Raw genomic sequence first — 25,808 nt, 5'->3', positions numbered from 1 at the left:
CCTGGCAGAAACACAACAAAAAAAGAGAATTTTGGACCAATACCCCTAATGAACATCGATGCTAAAATCCTCAATAAAATACTGGCAAACTGAATCCAGCAGCACATCAAAAAGCTTATCCACCATGATCAAGTGGGCTTCATCCCTGGCATGCAAGGCTGGTTCAACATATGCAAATCAATAAACGTAATCCAGTATATAAACAGAACCAAAGACAAAAACCACATGATTATCTCAACAGATGCAGAAAAGGCCTTTGACAAAATTCAACAGCCCTTCATGATAAAAACTCTCAATAAATTCGGTATTGATGGAACATATCTCAAAATAATAAGAGCTATTTAGGACAAACCCACAGCCAATATCATACTGAATGGGCAAAAACTGGAAGCATTCCACTTGAAAACTGGCACAAGACAGGGATGCCCTCTCTCACAACTCCTATTCAACATAGTGTTGGAAGTTCTGGCCAGGGCAATCAGGCAAGAGAAAGAAAAAAAGGTATTCAATTAGGAAAAGAGGAAGTCAAACTGTCCCTGTTTGCAGATGACATGATTCTATATTTAGAAAACCCCATCGTCTCAGCCCAAAATCTCCTTAAGCTGATAAGCAACTTCAGCAAACTCTCAGGATACAAAATCAATGTGCAAAAGTCACTAGCATTCTCATACACCAATAACAGAAAAACAGAGAGCCAAATCATGAGCAAACTCCCAATCACAACTGCTTCAAAGAGAATAAAATATCCAGGAATCTAACTTACAAGGGATGTGAAGGACCTCTTCAAGGAGAACTAAAAACCACTGCTCAATGAAATAAAAGAGGACACAAACAAATGGAAGAACATACCATGCTCATGGATAGGAAGAATCAATATCGTGAAAATGGCCATACTGCCCAAGGTAATTTATAGATTCAATGCTATCCCCAGTAAGCTACCAATGACTTTCTTCACAGAATTGGAAAAAAACTACTGTAAAGTTCATATGGAACCAAAAAAGAGCCCGCATTGCCAAGACAATCCTAAGTCAAAAGAACAAAGCTGGAGGCATCATGCTACCTGACTTCAAACTATACTACAAGGCTACAGTAACCAAAACAGCATGCTACTGGTACCAAAACAGACTTATACACCAATGGAACAGAACAGAGCCCTCAGAAACAATACCACACATTTACAACCATCTGATCTTTGACAAACCTGACAAAAAGAAGAAATGGGAAAGGATTCCTTATTTAATAAATGGTGCTGGGAAAACTGGCTAGCCATAAGTAGAAAGCTGAAACTGGATCCTTTCCTTACACCTTATACAAATATTAATTCCAGATGGATTAGAGACTTAAATGTTAGACCTAATACCATAAAAACCCTAGAAGAAAACCTAGGCAATACCATTCAGGACATAGGCATGGGCAAGGACTTCATTTCTAAAACATCAAAAGCAATGGCAACAAAAGCCAAAATTGACAAATGGGATCCAATTAAACTAAAGAGCTTCTGCACAGCAAAAGAAACTACCATCAGAGTGAACAGGCAACCTGCAGAGTGGGAGACAATTTTTGCAATCTACTCCTCTGACAAAGGGCTAGTATGCAGGACCTACAAAGAACTCAAACAAATTTACAAGACAAAAACAACCCCATCAAAAAGTGGGCAAAGGATATGAACAGACACTTCTCAAAAGAAGAAATTTATGCAGCCAACAGACACATGAAAAAATGTTCATCATCACTAGCCATCGGAGAAATGCAAACCAAAACCACAATGAGATACTACCATTTCACACCAGTTAGAATGGTAATCATTAAAAAGTCAGGAAACAACAGGTGCTGGAGAGGATGTGGAGAAATAGGAACACTTTTACACTGTTCGTGGGACTATAAACTAGTTCAAGCATTGTGGAAGACAGTGTGGCGATTCCTCAAGGATCTAGAACTAGAAATACCATTTGACCCAGCCATCCCATTACTGGGTATATACCCAAAGGATTATAAATCATGCTGCTACAAAGACACATGCACACATATGTTTATTGCAGCACTATTCACAATAGCAAAGACTTGGAACCAACCCAAATGTCCATCAGTGACAGACTGGATTTTGAAAATGTGACACATATACACCATGGAATACTATACAGCCATAAAAAAGGATTAGTTCAGGTCCTTTGTAGGGACATAGATGCAGCTAGAAACCATCATTCTCAGCAAACTATCGCAAGAACAGAAAACCAAACACCACATGTTCTCACTCATAGGTGGGTATTGAACAATGAGAACACTCGGACACAGGAAGGGGAACATCGCACACCTGGGCCTGTTGGGGGCTGGGGGGAGTGGGGAGGGATAGCATTAGGAGATATACCTAATGTAAATGACGAGTTAACGGGTGCAGCACACCAACATGGCACATGTATACATATGTAACAAAGCTGCATGTTGTGCACATGTACCCTAGAACTTAAAGTATAATAAAAAAGAAAAGAAAAGAAACCCTCATACATTGCTGCTAGGAATGTCATATGGTCCAGCTGCTATGGAAAACAATTTTGCAGTTAATCAAACGTGACCATATGATCCCGCAGTACATCTCCTATGTAAATAACCAAAGAAACTGAAAATATATGTCCACACAAAAGCTTGTATAAGAATGTCCACACAAAAGCTTGTATAAGATATTCTTAGTGAAATAAATCAGATACAAAACATTACATATTCCATGATTCCATTTATAGAAAATATTCAAAATCAGGATTCCACAGAGACACTAAGTAGATTAGTCATTGCCAAGGGCTGTGGGGAAATGAGAATGGGGAATGATTGCTTAATGGGTATGGGGTTTCTTCTGGGGAGATAAAAATGTTCTAAAATTAGAGAGTGGTGATAGCCACACAACTATATGAATTTATTAAAAACTCCTGAATTGTACACTTTAAAATAGCTATATGATACGTTTTCTGTTATGTGAACTTTATCTCAATATTTTTTTAAAAAACTGGTTATTTTAATGTCAAACAAAGTAGGTTTAAGAGGAAAAAAATCCTAAGAGCCAATCCTCTGAACAGACACAGCAACTTGAAATATGTATAAACCAAACAACATAGCTATAAAATACGTAAAGCAGAAAGAGATAGAGCTGAAAAAATAAATCTACAACTATATTTGGACACTTCGATACCCCTCTCAACAACAAACACAACAACTAGACAGAGTGTCAGCAAGGATATAGACAATGTCAAAAACGCCATCAACTAATAAGCTGTTTCTAGGTTACAGAACAGCAGAATACACATTCTTTTCAAATGCCCATGAAACAGCTAACAAGGTAGACAATATTATACTGGACCAGAAATGAACAGAATTAAAATAAATGAAGTTATACAGAGTTTGTTCTCGGACCACATTAGATTCAAATTAGAAATCAATTTTTTAAAAAGTAGTAGGAAAATCTCCCCAAACTTGGAAATTAAACAGATCTAAATAGTCCATGAGCCAAAGATTCTCCAATGAAATAGAAGAAAAAAATTGAACGAAGACATAATATATCAAAATTTGTGGGCCACAACTAAAGCAGTACACAGAGAGAAATGTATAGCACCGAATGTGCACAGTAAAATTAAGTCTTAATTCCATAATCTAGCTCTCACCTAAAACACCAAAAACATGGAAAGCAAAATAAAACCAAAGTAAGCATGGGCAAAAAATAACAAAGGTAGCAGAAATCAACAAAATTTATATTCAAAATTCTAAAAATAAAAAAATTGTATTTAAAATTTTAAATTGATTTTTTAAACTTTTTTAAAGACCAATAAAACTGAAAAACTCTAATAAGAAAGAGAGAAACTATAAATTACCAATATAAGGAATGAAATGGGATATCATCTTAAGTTTACTATTTGAAAACAAAAATTACTATATGGGTAATTCTATAAAGAAGTTTACTAAACAATATATTTAAGGAACATGATTAAATAGGCGTTAACAAAGCCATGATATTTATCCACCAATTCCTTCTTCCTATAACCATGTTAGACAAACCACATAGGCCAAATCTGGCCCACTTCCTTTTATAAATAAAACTTTATTGAAACACAGTCATATCCATTCATTTAAAAATTAAACATTCAGGCTGGGGCGGCGACTCACACCTGTAATCCCAGCACTTTGGGAGGCCAAGGCAGGCGGATCACGATGTCAGGAGATGGAGACCATCTGGTTAACATGGTGAAACCCCGTCTCTACTAAAAATGCAAAAAATTAGCCAGGCGTGGTGGTGGGCACCTGTAGTCCCAGCCACTTGGGAGGCTGAGGCAGGAGAATGGCGTGAACCTGGAAGGCGGAGCTTGCAGTGAGCTGAGATCGCGCCACTGCACTCCAGCCTGGGTGACAGAGCGAGACTCTGTCTCAAAAACAAAAAAAAAATTTAAACATTCAACTACCGTATAGCCCAGCAACTGTATTCTGAGGCATTACTCCCAGAGAAACGAAATGCATGTTCACACAAAAACTTGTATATGTTTATCACAGCTTTATTGTAATAGCCAAAAACTGGAAACAACAAATATGTCCTTCCACAGATAAATTATTTAACAAACCATGGTACATCCATACCATGGAATATTATGAGCAATAAAAAATGAATGAACTGTTGATACACACAACAACTTAGCCAGATCTCTGGAGAAAACCAAAAGGTCCCATAATATTAATATATGATTCCTTGAATATCAGATGTCCAGAAAAGGAAAATCCATAGAAACAAAAGTAGATAAGATTAGAGGATACCAGGGGATGAGGGAGAGGAGGAATTACGAGCAATTACTTAAAAGCTATGGGGTGTTTTTATGGAGTGATATCAATATTTTGAAACTGAGGCCTGGTAGTTGCACATTGTGAATGCACTAAATACCACTGAATCATAAACTGTAAAATAGCTGATTGTATGTAAATGTCACCTAATAAGGGGAAGCGGGGTTGGGGGTGAGGGGGAAGCTCAAGGGAGGGAGACATGGAGGCACTGAGGGATGGGAGGGAGGGAAAATCAATTAATCAATCAATCAATGACAGATTTAGAAAGAAAACCATCTGGTTCAAATATTTAGAACCTAAAACAAATTCGAAAAATGCCTATTTGTTATCCTTTTAACGTCCCTTTTAGTTTATAAAAATTCACTCATAAGAGAATGTTCAGCGTTAAAACAATAAGCAGGTACTTGTTCTCTGTAAAAGTGTCAAAAAAGAGAAATATAGCGGTTTGTATATATAAGTGAGATCACTACAAATCTTTATGAACTAATACACATTTTAATGCTTCATAATGTTCATCAACCAATTGCAGAGTTATCCTAAAGAGAGTTATTGTACATTACAAAATTTATTCAATCTTAATGCCTATAAAATGTTCAATCGTTCTTGGAGAAAAGCTGAAAAAAACTACCAAGAAACGTATTTAGAAAGTCCTTCAAAAATATTTTTAAATGCAGATATATAACTTTCTATATATGTATACATTGAAAGAAATTTTGGAGAGATTCATTTCCTTATCATTAACAAATAAGAACTTTTTTCCTCTTTCCCTGAAAAAAGTCTTTCATAACCAAGTCACACACAAATTTCATAACTATACAATGTTATAGGGACAGGTCACTATACCAAAAGAATATTAAACATCAATCCCTGAATCATTAAAGAAACATCTTAATAGTTTTAGTCTCTTTATCTGGTTAGAGCACTGGAAGCTAAGTGGTGTCTGTATAAACCAATCATTTCACCAGCAGTTTTATATTACTTTAAAGCCTCATATAAAAAGCACCTGCCTAAAGTGAGTAATGGAGTTTTATATTCATTGCACTTAGGAACAGTGTATGTAACCTATTCCGTTTTCCTCCCTTGTGGAATATATTTCAGCTTATATTGCACAACACATTACCAATGCATATAAAGACTCTCTGATCAGCCATTTGGACTGCCGTCAGCAACCTGCCTGATTGCCTAATTTTTTTCCCTGCCCTAAATAACATATTCACTTTATTTAACAAGTGAAATGAAAAAAACAATGTAAGATAGTGATCTTTCTTAATGAATATAGAAGACATGTATGTGTACTAACTATAGTTGTAATACAAATGCTAAGACACCAGCCTTGAACAAAATTTATGTAGTTAATAGTTTAAAAGAAAACTAGTCAAACACATCATTCCAGGGGAATAACACAGAACCAATACAGGACACTTTGGATCTGTTTTCTCCCTTGAGCACTCACAATTTAAAAATTATTATGACTACACTACCAGCAAAAGCCAAGATAATTTCAATCCATTAAAGATCAAGAAGTAGAAAAAACTATTATTAAAATTGGATCAACCTCGTATCTGACAGACCACTATTTTCAAGACACAAATATCACAGGCATTGCCCAAACTCCCTGAAACAGGAATGAAGGCAAATTTTTAAAACAGTAATGATGATGAAAATATGGTATGCTGTTTTGTAGCTTAGATCTAAACATTAAGTACAAACAATGAGTAATGAAGGTTGATGGTAATTCCAGAAATGAAAAAAAAATTAAGGGATTTTCTGTAATTATACAATGAAGACTTGGTAATATTCTAAATCACAATAATGTCTATTTTAATAGGAGTTAAAAAAAAAACTGAACATGCACTAAATATCACTGAATCATTGTGAACATGCACAAATCAAAAGCTCCACACTGTCCCTTACTAGCACCTTCATGCAATAACTGAAGGCCAATAACTAGAGTCAATTAATGAACATTTACTTACACCCAACTATGCAAAATTAGCTATATTAGGGGTTGAGGATTTTAAAGAGCTATAAAATATGGAGCCTGCCCTCAAACAGCTCACTATTAGGCAAGAAATAAAAAGGTAATCAAAAATATCTAGCTAATTCACCAATGGATTACCTGAAGTAGCAACAAACACAAAATATATGCAAAACTGTTGATAATCAGAGCTCATAATCTTTTTTTATTCGTTTTGGTTTGTTTGTGTTTTTTTTTTTTGAGACAGAGTCTCACTCTGTCACCAAGGCTAGAGTGCAGTGGTGAGATCTCGACCTCCCGGATTCAAGTGATTCTCCTGCCTCAGCTTCCTGAGTAGCTAGGATTATAGGTGCGTGCCACCACGCCCGGCTAATTTTTGTATTTTTAGTAGAGGTAGAGTTTCACCATGTTGGCCAAGGTGGTCTCGAACTCCTGACCTCATGATCCACCTACCCTGGCCCCCCACAGTGCTGTGATTACAGGTGTGAGTCACCGCATCAGAGCTCATAATCTAAAATGGGTTTGCAAACCTTTTTTTTTTTTTTTTTGAGACGGAGTCTCGCTCTGTCGCCCAGGCTGGAGTGCAGTGGCCGGATCTCAGCTCACTGTAAGTTCTGCCTCCCAGGTTTATGCCATTCTCCTGCCTCAGCCTCCCCAGTAGCTGGGACTACAGGTGCCCACCACCTCACCCGGCTAGTTTTTTGTATTTTTTTAGTAGAGATGGGGTTTCACCGTGTTAGTCAGGATGGTCTCGATCTCCTGACCTCGTGATCCGCCCATCTCAGCCTCCCAAAGTGCTGGGATTACAGGCTTGAGCCACCGCACCCAGCCAGCAAACATTTTTTATGAAGGGTTAAATAATAAATATTTTAGGCTTTGCAAGACATACAGTCTCTGTTGCATTTATTTAACTCTGCTGTTGTAGCATGAAACAGCCATGGATAATAACTAACCAGCCAAATAATGATGGTTACTGCATTCCAGTCAAAAACAGCTGATGGGCTGGATTTGGCCCATGGGTCATAACTTGCCAGTCTCTGTCCTAGAACACTTGTTCTCAACCATGGGTCCACATTAGATAGACACAAAGAGATTTTATTGAAAGATCGACATCCAGGCCCCATCCTCAGAGATTTCAAAACAATAGGTATGGTGTAGGGCCTGAAAGTCAACATATATTGGAAGCTCTAACTACTGCTCTACAGGCAAAGCGATTTTGATATGAGAAATCTAAAATTAAGTCCTAGAGTTAAAACTTGTGCTCTTGAACCCATTGATTTTTGGCCAAAGAATGGAGTGGAACCATGTTGGGCAAGTTTGGAGACCAAAAGGCTTGGTTGAGAAAGTGAGACCCAGTCTCAAAAAACAAAACAAAACAAAAAACAGTAAAATATAATTGATTTTTAATGCCAGATTATTCTGTGAGCATGAGGCACCACAGCTAGCTGTATTTGACAAACAGCTGTAATCAAGAACAATTTCCTAATGTTAGAAAAACTGAAATGAGAGACAGTAAAATATTCATACCGCTTTGTCTATACCCAAAAAATAAATGAGGGCGGGGTGCCGTGGCTCACACCTGTAATCCCAGTACTTTGGGGGGCTGAGGTGGGTGGATCACATGAGGCCAGGAGTTTTGAGGCCACCCTGACCAACATGGCAAAACCCTGTCTGTACTAAAACAACACAAAAATTAGTCAGACATAGTAGTGAGTGCCTGTAATCCCAGCTACTTGGGATTACTGACGGTGAGGTAGGAGAATCGCTTGAACCCAGGAGGCAGAGGTCGCAGTGAGCCAAGATCGCGCCACTGCACTGCAGCCTGGGTGACAGAGCAAGGCTCTGTCTCAATAAATAAATAAGAATTGTTGTCATATTTAAGGTCAAGGCATTTGGCAAGAAGGGAATATTATGACTAAAGGAAATCAGCACAGTGGACTCTAAAAATTACAGAACTATTGACAAGTTCATTCAGATTACTTCCGAGTTCTTAGAGGTTCAAATCATGGTAATAAATGCTTAGGAAGCAGCTAGGAGCAAGACCAAAACATTCCCTTTCCTCAGGATGTTTGGATTCTAGCAGAAAATGCCTAAAGTTTATTGAAGCTTTAAATAAGTACAAGGCACAAGGCACAATACTTTATATGAGTTTTTAATACTACAAAACAACCTAAGTTAATAAATAGCCACTATCACCACTGAAAAACTAAGGATTTGGTAGGTTAAGTAACTTGTTCAAAAATCACACAGTATTATCAAATTGGAACTTAAATATAATTTGACACTGAGGACTGTGTTCTGAAACACGATGTTACACAGATCATTACCTATTAAAAACAATTACAATACTAAATTGATTGTGAAACAAGAGAGAAAGCACAAGAGAGCCAAAAATAAGAGAATTAATCAGTAACATTCACTTACGGTTCTCTATATCATAGACATAAGCTCTGGTAGAAAACAAAGGACTACTCAATTATTTCTCATGTGTTCCTCCCTACAAACACATGCATCCATGCACTACACATGTACACATATTTTAAATATCTAAACTTTTTTAAATATTTAAGAGAGTGTGTCTTAAAGATAGTGTGTCTATCTTCTTCAGTAGTCTTCTGTCATGAGGTACCCATTTAGCTAATGTAGTATAGCCCTTCTTCCTGTTTAGTTTAATGAGTAGGCACTTATATGGTCCAATACTGTTTAGAAATAACTTTGCTGATTCAGACTCTCATAAGTTTATCATTTTGAGATTTATGGACAAAAATGATGAATATTCTTAGTGTTATTGTAGAACTATCTTCTAAAATATAACTGTTTTACAGATAGATTCAGGTATCTTTCAGAGTCTGATCTAAATAACTCCAAAGGAAAAAATGTGAGGACAACTTTTTTAAATGCATAGGTCCTCAGAATATTTTTCTCCATATGAATTTTTGTTCTGTAACCATGGTAGATTTTATGTGCTGAAAAGTGTGTTATATCTAGCATATGCTAGTTTTAAAATCTACTTAATAAAGCTGCAAGAAAAATACTAAATAATATTTTTAAAGAAGCAAATTCCAACATCTACAAATTAACAATTAACTCTAAAAACTACTTATAAAAACTGGACTGTTCAAGGTTCATTGCTTTTTTAATACCAGTAATTCTTAATGCAACTTGAAATATTTATAATCTTGTAAGTTTCAAAGAATTATTTTATAACTTGGCTTAATTTGTGAGAAAACAGCTTATATGAATGCCAGTTATACTTCTTTGGAAAGACAAATGTAAACCTATTTAGTGATCTGATTTTCTCTTTCATCTTGTCTCCAGTTTCTGTGTAGATTTATAATGTTCATTGTTTCCAATTTTAACAAATCACCTAATGGCAGAAAGGAAAATATGTTAACCTTAGAATTATTTGCAGTTGGAGAAATCCCTTTTGTCTGGCCCATACGGGGCCTGCAATCTGTTTTAAACACAGATTGTCTGTCTTTCGTCTGACAGCCACCAAGCTGCACAAATTACTTTCTGCCTGTTCACCTGTTTGCAGCTGTGTCTATAAGCTAAAGATTCTGCAGTTGACTTGACCAACCACTTCAGGATTGATGACATGTGCTGCTGATAAAGTGAGCAATTTGAAGAAATTACTGGCTATAGTTATTGAAAGACATCTGGGCATGAGCTGAGAACTAGAAGCCTTCAATCATGTGCTTGCAACCTGCAGTGGCGGCAGCAGTGTTTGAAGTGATATCCTACTAAAGGCAGTTGGCCCTAGCACTAAATAACCAAGCAATGTATTGAACATAATCTCTCAAATAAGTAATAAAAGATTCTTTTAGCTGTAAAAATTTGAGGTTTGGTCCTTTCTTTAAAATATATTTTCAGGAAAAAACGTAAAGCATCAGTGAAGCTTTCTTATGTCTATCCTTTTCTGAGTTAACTTTACATGTATATTTCCTATGGAATGAACTTTTTCAAACTGTTACTACTACTGCTTTAAAAAAAAAAAAGTCAACTATTATTGAACATCTACTACATGCTCCACACCCTGACCACAGAACAGCTTTATGTCCATTATCTTATTATTAATACTTACATCAATATTAATCAGAATTACTATCCCCTTTCTCTGGTAGAAAAATTAAACTAAACTAAAGCTCCAGGAAACTAGTCTAATAACATACAACTGTGTGTTACAGGGCTAGAATTTTGTATGTCTCCTGATCAAGAGTTAATTCAAGTATACCATACTACCTTTCATTTGGGAAATCGATGTATTTGGTTTCTTCATGCACTTTTTATCATACAAGTAATTGTATATTTTGTCAATAACATCTTGTCCCTCAGGTCAGCCATTGGGAGATGTGGTTTCTAGTCCATCTTTCTGTCTCATTATATATAAATAAACTTATTCCAAATCAAACGTTCTTCATGAATTAAGATGCCTGATTTAGTCAAAATTTAGACTTTAAGGCTAAGGGACAATGCTAAAAGCTCAGGCCTTTCCCGCATTTGCTGAAATTTAATTACAGTGAAAGTTCAAGTAAAATTATGCTAGAAAAAATAGCAAATATACATCCCTTTATGACAAAAAAAGGCATCATGCCTACCATTGAAGAAAAAGGAATCATGCCTATTAAACACTATGTAAGTTTTTAAAGGCATTACAAACTAAAGTTTGACACTATCACTAAAAATAATAATTAGGAAAGCATACAAAATGTCAGTAAAATACAGTCAAATAAGGAACTATGATAAGGCAATTCTATAAGTAAAAAATCAGAACTCAATTATAACTTACATTAATATCAGAAGAATCAATATATCTAGATATACTTACGTGAAAGACAAATTCAGTGTGTTTCAAATGCAAAACTGAATACAAGATTATATACGACAACATATTTTTACAGTACCATTAAAAGTTTCTAATAAGAAAGTTAACATGATTTTGAAAAGCACTTGAACTACTTTCCTCCATTTGCAAATACTTATAAACCTATACATATAAAACGATACAAAACAATAAAGAGGTTATAAATAAAACAAAAACAAATTCTGATAACAGCTATTGTTAAGCAATGTCTAAAAATTCTTAATTTGTACATATATTTCAAATATAGTAAAAGTCAATCCTTTTGAAAATGATTCAACTGAAACATATCCATTAATATTAGAAACCAATTATATATGGACCGGGCATGGTGGCTCATGCCTGTAATCCCAGCACTTTGGGAGGTCGAGGTGGGTGGATCACCTGAGGTCAGGAGTTTGAGACCAGCCTGGCCAACATGGTGAAACCCCGCCTCTACTAAAAAAAAGTACAAAAATTAGCTGGCCATGGTGGCAGATGCCTGTAATCTCAGCTACTCGGGAGGCTGAGGCAGGAGAATTGCTGGAACCCAGGCAGCAGAGGTTGCAGTGAGCCAAGACCGCACCATTGCACTCCAGCCCGGGCTGACAACAGCGAGACTCCATCTCCAAAAAAAACAAAGAAAGAAAAAGAAAACAAAGAAACCAATTATATATGGAAAAAATCACTGCTTCATAAGCAATGATAGTTCTTAGAGAAAATGAATATATCCAACACTAATTTTTAAAAAAAGCTTCCACTCTAATCTACATTTGCACTTAAGTAACATATACAGTATCTCATTTGCAAATATTAATTTGAAGATCAATTATCTAATAATCAAATCATTATTCTTGTTTGGGACGGACACAGTCAATAAAATATATTTCTTCATTTAGTCAGAGAAGACATATTAAAAGAAACAAAAACAATTGCTTCTTTCAAAGGTTCTTTTGAATAACTGGCTTTTCCACTATTTTTATATTGGTTTTAAAATTTCCATAGACTTGGGAAATATTATCCCTGGTATTTATAAACACTAATATTTCTTTCAGAACAAATTTAAATACATTCTAAAAATGGCAAAAAATGCACCATCCTTTCAACTTGTTAAAATCAAATGTACTTGAAAAATAGAATAGCCAAAGCCTTCAAGTCAAGTAATTATATAAATTTGTCTTTCACATTTCAGTATTCATAAATTGGGATTTCATAAAGACCTGACTGACTCTAGTCACAAAAGAGAATATATATCATTCATGATTATAATACATCAAAACTTTACTTATCTAATGATATAGTAATAATAACATTATTATACACAGGATAATAGTTAAGAAATACCATCTCTATCACTATCCTTTTTCCTCTCTTTCCTAATGATATTATGAGTTCACATTTTTAATAGCAGTTTTTATTTTAAAAGAGCTAAGTCATGAGAATATTCTTACATACCACTTCATAACTTTGACACAAAGTACGTATAAAAAGATTAGACTTTATTTGGTATAAAATCAGTTGGCAGTTTTACATCTGTGCATGCAACATAAATACACCAGCTGGCATCTCAAGCACACACACATATGGACTTCAAAACAGAAACTTCCTTATTTGCAGCACTGCCAGGGTAATTTTGTATCCTCTGCATACTACAGCTATTTGTCAGGCCCCTGCAGGTGTGCACTGCACATAAACACACAGCTGTAGTCCAGCAAGCCAAGTGTTCCATCAAACACATAAAGGGAGACCTCAGCAGTTGGATTAGTCATCCCTACAACAGGTCCAGAGAGAACAATATGGGTTAGTATTTTTGGAAAAGGCATGGATGGGAAATTTATGATTATGCTAGTTTTACCAAATAACTGGTAGATTGTGTCATTTTAAAAGCAATGCCTACTTATTAAGTTCTTGTTAGAATAGCTGGAGAAAGTGAATTTTTTAAGTTTTAAATATAAATAATAATGTGGTTTATGTACAAATTAGTTTATTAAGTGTAAAATGTAAAAAGAGTTTTCAAATAGTTTTTAATTTTTGGAAGTTGTTGCAACTGCATGCTTTGGCTATAATATTTACAAATCATAATGAGTACATATATTTAAAATATTTACCAGTTCTATGTTACACTTCACTATACTTATAATCCCTTTTATTCATATGTACTTTAGATGAACTTGCCATTTCAAGCTAATTGAGCTCAAAATTATGTATTAGACAACATTTAACTACCTAACATTGCACGCTGTATCAGACTGTAAGGAAATACTATTAAAATATTTAGTTCTCAAGTACATTATTAAATGGCTAGCTAATATATAAAAATGTAAGACATGATCATGATCACTGTAGAAATCATCTAAGAGCTGCCAACCAAATTAAATGAGGTCTTATTAATATTCTTTAAAATACCTGGTAAGTATTTCAAGCAGTTGCTAATTATGGCTACCTTAACCACATTTCCCCAAAAAATGCCCAGAGTCCACCTGGCAGTTGACAAAACATAAAGATAACTTAGAAAATGAGCTGAATGCACTATGCCTAATATACTATGTGAACTTTGAGGTCAGAGATAGTAATCAAAAAACAGCAGTCTCTGGCATTAGGGGATTCACATTTCCTCTTATCTGGAATGCATAAAGGGACTTAGAAGTCACATTAATATGATACAAATCCCACCCCTTTACATGAAGCCTAACTTTATTATTTTAACTGAGCCACCAAAATGCCATCTAAAGTAGAAAATAAAGTAAATGAGGAGGAAAGAGTGAAAGCTTTATACTTAATTTCTTTAAAGTAAATTATTGCATATCTTATTATATTGTTCTGTTTAACTATAAACAGAAAATGCTTGCATTCAACCTGAACCCCCCTCATTACTGTTGGGTCCCTGAAGTATGATTCATGTCTCCTTAAAGCTTTCTAGTAGCCTTAGATGCTTCAGATTGGTTCTGGCTGAACTGATTCTTAACCCCAGAACCTCTCTTTATCTGCAATTCTGTGTCAATTATTTAAATCATATCCCTTGGCTCAAAATACTGTCATCTAGAAAAGAGTGAAATGCTGAGGATGAGTAGAATATCTTGGTCCTTTCCATGATAAAATATATTTAAGACAAATTTTAATTAAAAATACCTGTTCTGGTTATTTGTTGCTATGGAAATCCTCCAAAACTAAGGTTTAAAAACAAGAATCTATTATTTCTCTCTTACAGTTCTGTGGAATTTTCTAGACTTATCTGAGTGGTTCTTGGTTTGGCCTCACTCATGTAGCTGCAATCAGATGGTGGCTTGGGCTGGAATCATCTGAAGTTTCAATCGAGCTGGAGATCCAAGATGGTTTTGTCACTCATATGTCTGATAACTTAGCTGGAAGAACTGCAACAGCTGAGAGTCAGAGAAGCATTTCTCTCTCTCCTTCCTTACAATTAGCCTCTCTGTGTGACTAGCTTAGGCGTCCTCACAACATAGCAGTTTCAGGGATACTGGCCTTCACATATGGTGGCTGGCTTCTCCCAGAGCACATATGCCAGGTGACTCGCACGGAAAATGCAAGGCTCCTTATAACCTGTCCTCAGAAGTCAAACAGTATCACTTTTACCACAAGCAAGTCAAAAGCAAGTCACAGGGACAGCCCAGATTTAAGGGGAAAGGCCAACAGAAGAGCATAAATACTAGGAGGCCTGATTCATAGCCATCTTTTGAGGCTGACTACCTCAGTATAGTAAACAGTATCATTTTTTTAAAACCCCAATATTTTCTATTGTTTGCTAACAATCTGTTAATGATTCAGTATTTTAATTTTCTAATTATTTTGTTGTTTACTAATGCTATTAGTTTCCAAGGATTTGATTATAAACTATGATGACAAAAGTACAGCAAAGTATATCATTTTTTTCAGATTCGTTTCCCTCACTCATCAGAAACTAAATCTATCTTTAAACAATCAAATATTGAAGGTTTGGCTAAATTGCCAAAAAGGATCAATCTTTATTTTGGGAGTTTAAAATATTAACTCCCAAATATTGAAAAATTTGTCACTTACTTAAATGAATACTACCTCGTTGCTTTAAAGTACTATATTTAGTAAATAACTACCAGGACTTTCAAAAGATCTCTTCAAGGAAATGCGTTGGGAGTGGAGGTTATGGGGGGAACAGGGTAAATTATCATAGACAGAAATAGCCAGCTACTACACACACACACCCCAAAACCATAATGGGCATAATAATCTTGTTTATGGGAGGTTAAGAGCAACTCTTGTAATGTTAAGAGCTAAATTAAAGGCTACATTTCCCCATACAATTAGAAAAAAAAATTGGAAAGACAGTAGAAATAAGGAACAGAGCAGAAAGAAAAAAGTAATTTTAAAAGCTTTTATTTATTTGGTAGGGGGTATAGCTCCTCCTCCCCTCATCTGAAAGACATAAAACATAAAAGGCAAAACTCATAATTACATGAGTTTTTAAAAGTATATAAAAGGTGGGTCTCACATGCTCCATTTTCCCAAGATGTAATAACTCATAGTTGTTTTATATGAATTCGTCTCAATTTTTCAAACCAAAACTACCACTCTACCTATTCACCTACCTACATATCCATCTATCAGTAACATATATACATGCACACACATACATGAATACAAACATCCTTCTCTAAAAAAGAAAGGTAAAGTGGTGCTAAAAGAAGACTTGTTTTTCACTTAGAGCCTATTAATCTATCCTACTTAGTGGAATAGTTTACTAATTTTACTAATAACATTAGTTTAGAATTAGAATAGTTTACTAATTTTACATAGCATAATACTGCACAGCATAGAAATATGTTATATTCATATAACATCAATAAACCACATAAACATTCTGTTGAAAGAAACCAGATACAAGAGTATATATTGTATAGTTCCACCTACATGAACTTAAAGAATCAGAAAACTGAGCCTATGATGACAGAAATCAGAATAAGAACTGCCTATGGGGATGACGATCAGGATGGACTGCAAGGAGGCAAAAAGAAACTTTCTGATATTGAGTTTGGAAAACTTTGACATTTTTGGTTCTAAGACAGAATCAAGTTAAGTAACAACATACTATTTAATATTTTTGCTTCTTTTTCTTCAACTGCAAATAACTATCTTAAAATGTAAGTCATTATTACCTGAATTTGGAAATATTGGAGGAAACTGAGGTTCTGACATCAAGTAACTTAACCAAAATCCCATGTCTAATCAGGTAGATGCCACACCTAGTACTCAAGCTTGCACAGTTCTATTTCAGGGCTATTTTTTCTTCCTTTATCAATATTCCACTTTTTAGATTATATTACAAATTTCATTGGAAGTTCTCAGCTGTTCTCTTTAAGTGAAAGAAGTAGGAACAACAAAGACAAATCTATAGTTAAAACTTAAGGGCCTTAAAAACAAACTACTTGGGCCTTAAAAAAAATACTTAGGCCTGGCACTGTGGCTCACACCTGAAATCCCTGCACTTTGGGAGTCTGAGGTGGGAGGATCGCTTGAGCCCAGGAGTTTGGACTGGCCTAAACAACATAGTGAGATCCCATCTCCACAAAAACAAAATTTTTTTAATTAGCTAGGTGAGGTGGCATGCACCTGTAGTCCCAGCTACTTAAGAGGCTGAGGAGGTAGCAGCACTTGAGCCCTGGAGATTGAAGCTGCAGTGAGCTGTGACCACATCACTACACTCCAGCCTGGGTGACAGAGCAAGAACCTGTCTCAAAAAAAAAAAAAAAAAAAAAAATTAAAAATTCAGAATTTGAAATTACTCTGTGAAATCTTCTTTGTGGTAAAAATAAACCTTACAGGATTACAACACAATTGATGTAATGAATTCTAAAGAAGCAAATAATTACAAACAATTGAAAAAGTAACTTCCAATTTGTTAGCACATTGATTGTGTTTTGATGGTAGATTTATAGATGCTTTTTATTTCATTCTATGTGTTTTCCATATTCTATAGTCTATTTTTATAACAAGTATATAAAATGTTATTTATTTTATAAAGGAAATTCATTAAACTGAAATACACATTATTTTTGACCCACAATCCTGTATCTTTAATAAAACAGAAAGAAAATGAATGCATAGAGATCTATAAGCAAAGTTATCTGTTGCACCATTATGAGTAGTAACGAAAAAGGGTCTTAAATGTTCATAAACAGAATTACTAAAGAAATAATGATACTCTCTTACATATATGGAATAGTACACAGCTATTAAGAAGAATAAGTTATAATTATACAGTTACGCTGGAACAACCACCACAACATGGTGTTTTTAAAAAGCAAGTTCCAAAATATGCAAATAATCACATTAAAATACATACTCAACACAAACCTATACATGTGTTTGTTTGTATCAGAATAAAGAAAGTGAGGTGGGAAAAAAAGGGATGGAAAGGATATTAGCTTTTTAAAAATATTTCTGTGCATATTAATGCACTGTTTCACATATTAAAGTGAATATGTATTACTTTAACAAAAATTGTAAAAGGTAAAAAACAAAGTAAATGTCTAAGCTTTGTGTTTTTTATAAGCAGCATATAATCAAGAAATAACCAAGATTAAAAAGAAAGTTATCCCCTACAAAGTCAGGTAGGGATATATACTATATTTCAACATTTTTAAAATTGTCTATTCTTTAAAAACCAAACAGTTTACTAGAAAGATAAAGATATACCTAACTATTACAAATGAGGCATTAGTGGAATACCAGAAATACCAAAGTGAAATGATAGTAATATTGTTGATGTTTCTTTTTGCACAGACTGTAATAAACAAACCCAATGTAACACAGTTTGCTCAGCAAAGTAGGGTACCCAGATGATAAGAATAAAGTAATCTGAATGATTTTGTGAATTCTAGGTGAAATGTCATGCATTCAATAAGCAACATTTAATCCAATGTACTTAAGATTACTCTAAATTTATGACAGAATTGGATATAACCTGTTGAGAACCTCAGATTTACATAGAATGTGTCAGCCACACCACTCAATGGCCAGGAGAATAAGGGTCAGTTGTTAGTATCTGAATTACATATTACTGACATACACATTATTTTCCAATTTGTTATCACATTGGAATGTGATAACATTGGGATGTTCATTAAAGGTCAAATGTAAGAGCCTCACCAACAAAAACAGGACTGGCCTAAGAACCTGCATTTTAGCATGAACCAAAGTGATTCTTACTCAGGTGAAAGTCTGAGATATTGTCTTATGTAATTCAGGTAAGCCAAATAAATACCTTCCTCTCTCAGTAGATTTTTGGAGAGGGGGAAAAGATGTTTTTCCTTTCCCTTGTAAGATTCTAAATATAAGTTTTACCATATAACATATAAATAAATAAGAAATTTATTTTTAGATATATCACTAGAATGATAATCTAGTCTTATCATTCACTAGATAATAATTATAGGGAAGCAAAATGCCACCAGTTGGCATATTACACGTTTTGCATATAATGCTACTTATTTTCCAAGACCCAGTTATTCTGTTAGTGCTTAAAAACAATTGTTTTAGCTTTTTTATTATGAATTGAAATAAGATAAACTAGCCAGTAACTGTCAGTATTAACATGAAGCATCTGTACATTTCAGACTTTTTTAGAATTTTCATATAAAGTTAATTTCTCATAAGTTTTTTTCAATATAAATTTTATTATAGTCTAACATCCTTTAACTTATTTTTTATTCTACAAAGCAATGCCAAAATACACTGGAGGAAAAGTTCTTATCAAAATTTATTCTATTTTTATCAGCAACTCGGTCCAGATTAACTCATCCTACACAGCTGAGCTCAAGCATCATCCTTCACCTAAGCTTGCCCCGTGTCCATTAGTTTTCCCCTAAACCCCTGACCCAGGGTGGACTAAGAAGTAATATTTAAATATTTAATAAATGTTTCCTAAATCTAAAAATAGTAAATACTAGAACCAGAATCTTCTCATTCAAAACATATTTATTTTGTGCTTATTAACTAAAGATACTGTCTTTTCACACACACACACACTCTCCCACAAACTCTTACACTAACTTAGAGAAATGTACAATTAATATATGTACTATGACAGTGGAAGTATAGGGCACTTTGAAACTATAAAGGTACCCCTATCCTGGTCTATAGAATTAATATTCAAGGATAAAGAAAAGTAAACCAGAAAAGAGGGTGAGGGTAGAGTAAATTGAAGAACTCCAGGCAATGGAAAAGCATGACCTACAAACCTAAGAAAGGAACTGGAACTGCCTAGAGGCCTATTACAGAAGCTTACTGGTAGTACTGCCTATAGGAAGTAGGGATGAGAGCAGCAAGACCTGAAATTGAAGAATTGAAGGCCATCAAGAGTTTCAGAAGGAGTTTGCCATTCTCAATTAAAAAAAAAAAAAATTGCATAATGCAGGTCAGGTAACAAATACTTTCTTTTTGTATGAATTTTTTAAAATTTATTTTACTTTATTTCAATAATTTTGGGGGAACAGGTGGTTCCTGTTCCACCCTCTCAACTAATTCTATATCCCTGTGGTATAGCCTATTATCCAAAAACATTCGTGACTTTTTCTGTTTCAGTCATTAATTTTATTAAATATTTATTTATTCATTTCTTATTTTTCACTGACAATGTATTTACATGGCCTGTTTTCCTTTTCACTGAAACATTTTCCTTGCCTCCACTTTACATTAGCCTGGTTGCTTACCCCAACATTTAGACAAAAACCCTCAACTATTACCCTTGCATTGTCAATGTATTGAAAGATAACAGTGATAATATGTTAAAGAGATATAATCCTCTATTTTTATAGTAATTTTTGCATTTTTAATCAAGTAATCCAAAAAGTACCTGTAAAAGCAAACACAAAATACTTGGGGGAAAATACCATCAGGCATCTCATTTACTTCAAAAGTTAAGGTGTTGTATTATTCCATTTTCACACTGCTGATAAAGACTGAGCAATTTACAAAAGAAAGAAGTTTAATTGGACTTACAGTTCCATGTGCCTTGGGAAGCCTCACAATCATGGGGGAAGGCAAGGAGGAGCAAGTAACATCTTACATGGATGGTGGCAGGTAAAAAATGAGAGCTTGTGAAGGGGAACGCCTCTTTTTAAAACCATCAGATCTTGTAAGACTTATTCACTATCATGAGAACAGCACAGGAAAGACTTTCCACCAGGTCTCTCCCACGACACGTGAGAATTCAAGATGAGATCTGGGTGGGGACACTGCTAAACCATATCAGATGTGGTTACAGAACTGGAATTTTTGAAACTACTTTATATCTAAGATAACTACCATAGCATTATCAAATGTAAGAAATCTCAGAACACTACACATATCACATGAGCAATGCCTCTTTTTTCTCCATTCTCCACTTGCCTTTTTAAAAACATCCAGGTGATTTTATAGGGTGAATGTAATAGGACATGAAGATCACTGCTGTCTGTAGTTGGAAACATATCATTCAAATTTATCTGTTCTCTGCTTCAGGAAACATCATTTAAAAGCTACTTGGTAAAACCATTACAGTTTCAAACTTTAAAGTCATTAAGAACAGAGTTTAGAGATTACATCAAATTAAAATCAGCAAGTCAGGCACGGTGGTTCATGCCTATAATCCTAGCACTTTGGGAGGCCAAGGCAGGTGGATCACTTGAGGCCAGGAGTTCAAGACCAACCTGGCCAATATGGCCAAACCCTGTCTCTACTAAAAATACAAAAATTAGCCAGGTGTGGTGGCACACACCTGTAATCCTAGCTACTCAGGAGACTGAGGCAGAGGCAGGAGAACCGCTTGAACCTAGGAATCTGAGGTTGCAGTGAGCCAAGATCGTGCCACTGCACTCTAGCCTGGGCAGCAGAGCAAGATTCTGTCTTTAAAAAAAAAAAAAAAAAAATGACATCAACAAATGGACTAGATGTTACACCTATCATTAAAGCAAAATCCTTCAGAACTGTTTTCCAGACCTTATATAATGCCTCTACAACACAACTGACCAATTACAGTAGATGGAAAACAGTAGTGCTTTGAAGCATCAGCCAGTAAATGCCACCATGGTTTACCATGAGTGAGATGCACAACATATTAAACCACAGTTAATTAAATCAAACCAGTTCTTGCATTGTTACAATACATCCTATATTACTTATTTGGACACTATGCAGCTGTTTTTAAACTTTAAGATCTCCACACCCATCTCCAGTAGACACTATTCTATTTTCATTGATTGACAATGAAATAAATAAGTGGTTACCATTGTTTTCTACTGTAGAGGGGAAAAAAGCACATTTTTGTTTTATGTCTCTATTATCTCTAATTCACAGTAAGTGGTTCTAATAACTATCTCATGAAAGAACTGAAGGAAAATGAAATAACACTGAAAAAAAATTTTTTCTTTTTGAGACGGAGTCTCCTCGCTCTGTTGCCCAGGCTGGAGTGCAGTGGTGCATCTCAGCTCACTGCAAGCTCCGCCTCTCGGGTTCACGCCATTCTCTTGCCTCAGCCTTCCAAGTAGCTGGGACTACAGGTGCCTGCCACCACGCCCGGCTAATATTTTTTGTATTTTTAGTAGGGACGGGGTTTCACCATGTTAGCCAGGATGGTCTCGATCTCCTGACTTCATGATCTGCCCGCCTCGGCCTCCCAAAGTACTGGGATTACAGGCGGAAATTTTTTATATGGTAGTACTTATTTGTGTAAATTATGTTGAAAAGTACTTCAGTGGATTTAATGTAATGCATCACTTAGTTAAGAAGAAAATAATTGGCAATTCCTCTATGTTGAAACATAAAAACTTGTTTAAATTTTATATATAATATGCAGCCTACTAAATTATTAATTAAAATAGAAACTAGCCTCTAAAAAAATTAAGGCTGAAAACACAGGATTTTGCTATTAAAAATACTTTCCTCTAAACTTACCCAACATTCTGTATAATTTGGGTAAATTAATAAATATGATAGGCACACAGAAGAAAAGGTATAGATTTTACTACATTCCATATTGTTAAAATACAGCACACTACTAAGCTGTGGCAAAAGCCAAATATCATCATTACAGAATGACTTTTTGGAATACAAAGATAAATGTAGAATCTAATTTAAAATAAATTTTCAAGGTAAGTTTCTATTAAGCATATTAAGAGTTGATTTTTAATATGACAGCATGGTACTCAATTTCTCACCTGCTGTCAGCTGCTACATTATTACTATAGTCTCTACACATCTGTAGTGACAAAGAAGGTGTTCAATTTCAGCTGAAATAGATGCGGGAGCAAGACTTTTTTGGTAGCATTGAAGATGTTGATACTTCTAGCAACTTACTACATTTTCTTTCCTCTATACCAACAATTCGTTAATTAAAAATCTACACAGAAATGTTTGTAAAGCACTCTTGTAAAAGTCTGTTATTTTAGGATTACTGAGAAAGTAAGGTGTGTTCTAGATGACCTAATTTTTCTCTAACACTTTCTTCTTTTCATACTCTTCATATTTTTTCATTATGATATTTGAGTCAAGGATTATTTTCTTGGATACTATTAATCATTTTATTCTCCTTCCTGGAACATTCTATTTCTCCCTTTAATTCAATCTTATAAATGTGAATAAATCCCAAATAGGGCATTATTTTGAGAGACTTGTTGCAATTAAATAGAAAATGTATATAGTTTAAATGTTTTATTAATGCTTGTACATTAAACAATTTTATAAATTATACAAATAATCAGGATATAATGCAACCTCTACTAATGTGTTATTTTTATTTAAATGTTTATGAACATTTTGACTTAGAAAAATTACAAAGACTTTCATAAAGTTAATAATGTACTAGGAACTCGCGCACGCGCACTACCCAACTCTAGCCAGCACAAGACTCTGCTCCCAGCCTGGCTGAACCCGGCCTCGCAGAAGCCCCTTCCCAACCGACTTGTGGAGTGGGCACGGGGCGGCGGCAAGGCCAAGGTAAAGTGGAATTGCATGGGAAAATCATGGTTGATTACTCAGTCTCTAAAAAGGTAAGGAACAGGAAAATTCAGATTTGAAACATACCTCCTCACCTTCGGTGGGAGGTGTTGGATGCACTTTTGGCTCAATAGGGGACAGTGGAGAATGTGGAACAAGTCAACACAGACACAGAAACTGCTGATGTCAACGTCACATATGCAACAAGAGAAGCAGCAAAATAGCCATGAAGAAGCTAAGTGGGCGTCAGATTGAGAACTACTCCTTCAAGATTTCCTATACCCTGGATGAAGAGGTGAGCTCCCCTTCACCCCCTCAGCGAGCCCAGGGTGGGGACCACTCTTCCCAGAAGCAAGGCCATGCCCTGGAGACTCTTCTCAGGCCAGACAGATTTCCCGCTGCAGATCCCACCCAGTTTTTTGGTGCCATGATTGGAAAGGAGGGCTTGACCATAATGAACATCACTAAGTAGACCCAGTCCCAGCTAGACATCTACAGAAAAGAGAACTCTGGAGCTGAAGAGAAGCCTGTCACCATTCATGCCACCCCAGAGGGGACTTCTGAAGCATGTCACAGCCACACAATTCTTGAAATCATGCAGAAAGAGGCAGATGAGACCAAACCAGCCGAAGAGATTCCTCTGAAAATCATGGCCCACAATGGGCTGGTTGGAAGACTGATTGCAAAAGAAGGCAGAAATGTGAAGAAAACTGAACATGAAACAGGGACCAAGATAACAATCTCCTCCTTGCAGGATTTGAGCATATACAACCCAGAAAGAACCATCACCGTGAAGGGCACAGTAGAGGCCTGTGCCAGTGCTGAGATAGAGATTATGAAGAAGCTGCGTGAGGCCTTTGAAAATGATATGCTGGCTGTTAATACCCACTCCGGATACTTCTCCAGCCTGTACCCTCATCACCAGTTTGGCCCGTTCCCGCATCATCACTCTCCAAAGCAGGAGATTGTGAATCTCTTCATCCTAACCCAGGCTGTGGGTACCATCATCGGGAAGAAAGGGGCACACATCAAACAGCTGGCAAGATTCGCCGGAGCCTCCATCAAAGCCCAGGGACGGATCTTCGGGAAACTGAAAGAAGAAAACTTCTTTAACCCCAAAGAAGTGAAGCTGGAAGCCCATATCAGAGTGCCCTCTCCCACAGCTGGCCAGGTGACTGGCAAAGGTAGCAAGACCGTGAATGAACCACAGAACTTAACCAGTGCAGAAGTCATTGTGCCTCACGAAAATAAGGAAGTGATCGTCAGAATTATCGGGCACTTCTTTGCTAGCCAGACTGCACAGCACAAGATCAGGAAAACTGTACAACAGGTGAAACAGCAGGAGTAGAAATACCCTCAGGGAGTCGCCTCACAGTGCAGCAAGTGAGGCCTCCCACAGGCACCAGCAAAACAATAGATGAATGGAGGCCTTCTGACACCTGACAAAATGAGACCAAACACAGCCAGCCAGATACGGAGCAAAGTGAAGACCATCTGAGGAATGGGAAGTCTGCGAAGGGGGCCGGGGACTCTGTAGAGGCCCTGAGAATCCCAGGGGCCAAGAAGGGGTGGGGAAGGTCAGCCAGGTTTGCCAGAACCTCCAGGCCCTGCCTCCTGCCTCCCAGGGCTTCTGCAGGCTTCAGCAATCCACTTCACCATCCACTCAGATCTCTCCTTAACTCCCACAACGCTATCCCTTTTGGTTAAAGTAACATAGGTGAACTTCAAAGCCAAACAAAATGCACACCCTTTTTTGTGGCAAATCTCTGTATGTGTGTACATATTAGTAGGGGACATTAAGATATGTGGCCTGTGGGTTACACAGGGTGCCTGCAGTGGTAATATATTTGAGAAATATTAAATAACTAATTCCAATTTTCAATCAACTACTAATTTTTTTTTCTTTTTAAAGAGAAAGCAGGCTTTTCTAGACTTTATAGTCTTTCTTTGGGAGGTTCACGGTGTACAGAAGAGCTTAGAGGCTACCCACACAAAATTCACCCAGGGGGAAATCTCGTCAGAAGGACACCCACAGCAGTTCTGGATCATCTGTGTATGTCAACAGGAGGGATACCGTCTCCTTGAAGAGGAAACTGTGTCACTCCTTATGCCTGTCTAGCTTATACATCCATTTTTCTTTGCTTCACGGGTTTTAAACTGGTTTTTTGCATACTGCTATATAATTCTCTCTCTCTCTGTTTATCTCTCCCCACC

General features: G+C 35.9%; 1 protein-coding gene and 1 pseudogene across 1 annotated transcript in view; one reads left to right on the top strand and one right to left on the bottom strand.

The window, feature by feature from the left end:
- Positions 1 to 25,808, bottom strand: part of VPS13B (vacuolar protein sorting 13 homolog B) — an 858,817-nt gene that overhangs the window by 644,556 nt on the left and 188,453 nt on the right. The window lies entirely within an intron of this gene.
- Positions 23,600 to 24,981, top strand: LOC112629894 (annotated as a pseudogene).

This window comes from Theropithecus gelada, chromosome 8 (genome assembly GCF_003255815.1).
Source record: "Theropithecus gelada isolate Dixy chromosome 8, Tgel_1.0, whole genome shotgun sequence".
Classification (NCBI taxonomy): domain Eukaryota; kingdom Metazoa; phylum Chordata; class Mammalia; order Primates; family Cercopithecidae; genus Theropithecus; species Theropithecus gelada.
The sequence above is the reverse complement of the archived record's forward strand: the minus strand, read 5'-3'. Positions and strand labels throughout refer to the sequence as shown.